The 5,824-nt window shown below is 36.8% G+C and overlaps 1 pseudogene; it reads left to right on the top strand.

Annotated features, from left to right (window-relative positions):
* Positions 1-348: 348 nt before the first annotated feature.
* Positions 349-3,588, top strand: LOC149247902 (pentatricopeptide repeat-containing protein At2g22070 pseudogene; annotated as a pseudogene).
* The last annotated feature ends 2,236 nt before the right edge of the window (positions 3,589-5,824 follow it).

The raw sequence follows: 5,824 nt of genomic DNA on the forward strand, positions 1-5,824 counted from the left end.
ATGATTTTATCAAGATTAAACAATTTGATTCAGATCAGAAAAAAAGGCCGTGACATAAAAACACACTACACAGAAACTTTTATTTATTACAAATGAAATTTATTCATGAAATGGCATTTAAAGAAGCACACTTATACAAATTTTTTGATTTTCTTTTGATAAGGTTATATTTAATCTCCTTTTATTTTCAAATTTTTCATTTATTTTTTTTACTCTCTTTTATAATTTAAAAACTAACTTATCAAAAATAAAACGTGTTATAACAACTCGAAAGTCTGTCCGGAGAAAACTACATAAAAAATGTTAAACTATACCGAATAAAATGCCTTAACCTCAAATTCATTGACTGTGATTTGAGTGTTCGAGCAGAGTCTATTGAAAAGATGAGGTCCCATTTTATCCAAGTTTAACAGCGTTCGAGCACAGTCTATTGAACCTCTGAGGTCTTTACCATTTTATCCAAATAAAATGGCTTAAACCTCAATTTCATCGACTGTGATTTGAGTGCTCGAGCAGAGTCTATTGAACCTCTGAGGTCTTCACCATTTTATCCCTATACTGGAAAAACAGTCGTACGAGTATATGCTTCTGAACGAGTGAGAAAATCGATTTTAAGAAAACGAGTCAGAGTAGATCAAACTGCAAAAGCAGTACCCTATTCCCCCGTTTGGTTTCAGTCTAATCAACAGCGGCTTGTGCCTTCGCATTGGCGTATTTCTGACTGATTTGCTCGTGGAGCTACTATATACTCCAGTTGCCTGAAAGATGAACAGTATGATAAGGGAGGAGATTCCAAAGTCCTAATGTAAAGAAAGAAAAATGAAAACTAAGGGACATGAATTCGAATGAGTGATCTCTGTCATGGTATTAACATCGCGAGTGCCACCAACAAAATTCGTGCCACGGTAGGTTCCATTGGGCACAACCTTTTTATGAAGTCTCATACACAATTGGTCAAACACACTTGCACTTTAACTCCCACGCTCCTTAGTATGTGCAGAACTTCTGCTCATGTAGACAAAGAAGCAGTATCAGTAACCCATGGTAATTGTGGAAGCAATTCTTTCCTTTCCACACCGGAGGATTTCCAAAGTTTCTTTAACCAGGGCCGAGTGATAGCCGCGCTTCGCACTTTACATCTTGTGGACAATAGTGCCATTCGGCTTGACTCCTACACTTATATTTCTCTGCTGCAGGCCTGCGTCGACATCAAATCCCTTTCACACAGCAAACTAGTTCATGCCCACATAATTTTAACTGGGTTTGAACCGGATGGCTATTTGGAAACCAAGCTCATCACCGTGTATACCAAGTGCAGCGACCTGGCCAATGCTCGCCGGGTTTTGAATGAAATGATTGAACCCAATGTGGTCTCGTGGACTGCATTGATTGCAGCATATACGAAGAGCGGCAATAGAGAGGAGGCCTTGGCACTTTTTGGCAAAATGCAGAGAACGGGTATTGAACCGGATCAGTTCACTTTTGCCACTGTTCTTCCAATATGTGGGAATTTGTCAGCTCTGAAACAGGGTAAGGAGATCCATGAACGCATAATAAGAAATGGGTTTCAGTCTGATGTCTTTGTTGAGAGTTCGCTTCTAGACATGTATGCGAAGTGTGGCAGAGTAATGGATTCACGGAAAGTGTTTGACGCAATGCTTGAACGAGATGTTGTTGCTTGGAATGCTATGATTGCGGCGTATGCACGGAACGGGCAGGTGGGTGAAGCTTTAAAGATTTTTGAGAAAACGCCAGAGCGGGATTTGGTTTCTTGGAATGCTATGATTGCTGCATATGTACAGAATTGTCAATTTGTTGAAGCTCTGAAGCTCTTTCGATTAATGCAGCTCAGCGGAATGAAACCGGATGCAGAAACGTTGACTAGTGTTATTCTGAGCTGTGCCAACTTAAAAGATATTTGTAATGGCAAAGAGGCTCATGAAAATGTAATTAGAAATGGGTTTGGATTTGATGTGTTTGTGGGGAGTGCCCTGGTAGATATGTACTCTAAATGCAAGAGCATAGAGGATGCTTTGAAAGTGTTTGACGAAATGCCTAAACGAGACGTGGTATCATGGAATGCAATGATTGTTGGATATGCACAGAATGGGCATCTTGATGAGTCCCTAAACCTTTTCAGGAAAATGCCAGAACGAAATCTTGTCTCATGGAATGCAATGATTGCCGGATATACACAGAATGAGCAGTTTGTTGAAGCTATTAGGATCTTTCGGGAAATGCAATTAACAGGTGTTAAGCCTAACTCTGATACATTGGCCAGTGTTCTTACTGCATCTGCAAACTTGCTGGCTCTCCGCAATGGTAAGTCTGTTCACAGAAGCTTAATTAGAAAAGGATTTGAATCCAATGTGTTTGTGGAAAGTGCACTTGTTGACATGTATGCCAAATGTGGGAGTATAGAGTATGCTAGAAATGTTTTTGACAAAATGCGTTGTCGAGATGTGGTCTCTTGGACAGTGATGATAGTGGGATATGCCATGCATGGGTATGGTCGGAAAGCCCTCCAACTCTTCAATCAAATGCTACATGAGAACACAAAGCCAGACGGCATCACTTTTGTTGGCGTTCTTGCTGCCTGCTGTCATGCAGGTCTAGTGGATGATGGTTGGCAATTTTTTCACTCCATGAGTCGAGATTATAACATTGCACCTTCAGTGGAGCACTATTGTTGCATGGTTGACCTTCTTGGCCGAGCTGGACGCCTGGATGAAGCACACAACTTTGTAAACAAAATGGCAATAAGTCCTGATGCTTCTGTGTGGGGTTCATTACTCGGTGCGTGTAGAGCCCATAATAATATAGAACTAGGACAATATGCTGCAGAACGCCTGCTCGAGTCAGACCTAAAAAATGCAGCGCATTATGTGCTGCTGTCAAATATTTATGCAGCAGCTGGTAGGTGGGATGAGGCAACAAAGGTGAGAAAATTGATGAAAAATAGGGGTGTAAGAAAGATTCCAGGAAGTAGCTGGATCGAGATCAATAATGAAGTCCATGCTTTCGTCGTTGGAGATAAATCACATCCCCAAATGCATAAAATTTATGCAGAGTTAGAGATTTTATTTGGGCACATGAAGGAAGAGGGGTATGTGTCTGACACAAATTTTGTGTTGCATGATGTGGAAGAGGAGCAGAAGAATCATATAATTTGTTACCATAGTGAGAAGCTAGCGATTGTATTTGGGCTTATCAACACTCCCCCAACTACAACGATCCAAATTGTCAAGAACCTTCGAGTCTGTGGTGATTGTCACTCTGCGACAAAGTTCATCTCCAAACTTGTATCGAGAGAAATTGTTGTGAGGGATGCTAATCGTTTTCATCATTTCAAAGATGGACAATGTTCATGTGGAGATTATTGGTGATAAGAGAAAACCAAGAGACAAAGATTAGCTTCCTTGTTAACAAGCTATTTGTCTTATCAGCCTTGTACTAGTAATTGTGATAGAGTCAATATTTTTTGGGTGAAGTTTTTTTTTTGGATGTTAGTTGCACCCACAGAATTGAAGTGCTTTCTACAATGTAGAAAATTTGGATAAAGGATAATTGGTCATCATAATAAAAATAATATAATCCTCATTTTTTTTATTATATAGAAGTTTGTGCTTTCATTTCATTTCATTTTATTCTATCTCTTGATTATGTAAGCTATTCTTATTTGTTTTAATCCAATGTTCCTGGTGGTGCATTATTTGGGAGCAACTAACAAACAAACATATTTGAGAAGGTTGAAGATAAAAGAACTATATTTGACGTCGAAGCTAAAAGAACAAACCATGGGATATAAATATCAACATTCTGACTTTAATCATGATCCCAAACCCTAGTCAATGGGCAGCTTAAAAATGATAAACAACAACCAAAGCTTAGCCAAGGAACTAGGTTAAGGAATAAAAATAAAAACTCATTCCATGAATGATAAAAGAGGAAGCTAAGACTTTATTTTCAGATAATGGGTTTCCCAACTATTACGTAGGTTTCATCAATCATCCTTGTTCAAGGTATTGTTAAGCTTTACAATTTCATTGCTTGATTAGGCAATCAATTTTGTTACAAATATTATTTCCTTAGTATGAATATGGTAGATAGCATAGTTGACCTTTGCTCATGATTATGATTGATATTTGCATAATGTTCTTTCGACCTAGCTTGAAACAAGCATCCTATTTTCCATGCAATTCCTACCAAAAGAACATGTAATACTTTTCTTTACATAAGATTAGTTGAATCATTAGCGATATCCAACATTGCTCGTAGGGTATTAAGAGGGTAAAAACAAACCTTTGTATTCATTTTTTCTTAGATTTTTCAAAAGTTTTTCAATAATTCCCTGGATATAAGGAAAAGTGAATCTTAGGCCAATTATTTAATTTCATTTTGATTATCATGTCTTTGTTTAGGCCATGCTTTATGGATAGTTTGTCTTATTTGGTTTCGCTAGTAGTGATTATTTTTGAACACATCAAGGAGATGCTTCATTCTTTGTCTAGCTGTTTTTCATAAGAAACCTTCACAACCTGAGCTATAAGAGTTACACACAACACCTTTTGTGTAGGATGATAGTTAGAGTTAGCATGCAGATATTTGTCAATATATGTCTTTTCCAATAAACTCGATAAGATACAAAACCATAATCCTTATAAAAAAACCAAGACATCTAGAGACTGTAATTGACCATTTTCTTCTATTTCCATACAAAAGTTAATGTATTTTGATTAGTTATTGAGATGGTCCAAGGATTCATTCAACCTATCTTTTCCATCTGACCAAATTGTATTAGTATCATCAACTTATCTCTTCTTGATGATTTGGTTTCAAGGTAGAAGTGTAGATAGTAAATCTTTGCATATTTTCAATATATAAGTTGGAAAGAACAAGAGATGAGGATAATCACATAGCCACACCTTCAATTTTCTCATAGATTTCATCATGGAAACTAAAGTTTGTGGATTTTAGACATTTGTATGAGATTTGTTGTCCTTAGTGTTACAAATAAATCTAATCTAATTCTATGAGTAGGGTGAACCACAATAAATCGTAAAGTCTGGAGATAACACTCTACTTTTCCTAGATTAGCTTATAGTAATTGTAGAATAACTAGAAGGTTGTTAAACTAAAGGTTGTAGAAAGATTAAACTAATTGTCCTCTCTCTAATTTCCTTCCTCTTTTTTGGACATCACAAACCTAGACACATAGAAGAAGTAACCCTCCTCAAAATAGGTTGGCAATAATAGTTAATTATGAAATAACCAATTAACTAACTATATTCAAGTACATTACAATCAACAGTAGAAAGTGAAAGATGACAATGGAAGACTACTCAATATCTAGGGGAGGGAAAGAAGAGAAATATCCATTTTATTAGTTATGAACAATAGTACAATATATGATTTCCTAATCTTACTATTGATATTGCTCGTAATTATTATTTGGATTCCTCCTACCTTGGGGCACTTAGAACTTCTTTACCTCTTGTGGTCTGCTTCACACAAGGAATAGGAAGACAAATGTGTCATATGTCTCTATCGGATTAAACGTGAGACAAACTCGATTGAAAATGGGAATTATCAAGAAGATGCTGGTCATAAAAACCATGAGGATAAAGGCTCTAATTTCTCTAGATTGGATGATAACTTTGGTATCACAATATTTCATGTAAATTTTCCTTCCTTTGGGCTCGATTATACCATTTCAAGATGGCAGGGACTTGTCCTTATGCATTTTAGTATGGAACTAATTTTCCCATAAACCTTACTCATGAGCATGTAATTTTCACATTTCGTATTTTTCTAGTGAATTCTA

This window comes from Pinus tabuliformis, chromosome 7 (genome assembly GCF_031772625.1).
Source record: "Pinus tabuliformis cultivar Carrire ecotype Pingquan chromosome 7, CPIR1, whole genome shotgun sequence".
NCBI lineage: Eukaryota > Viridiplantae > Streptophyta > Pinopsida > Pinales > Pinaceae > Pinus > Pinus tabuliformis.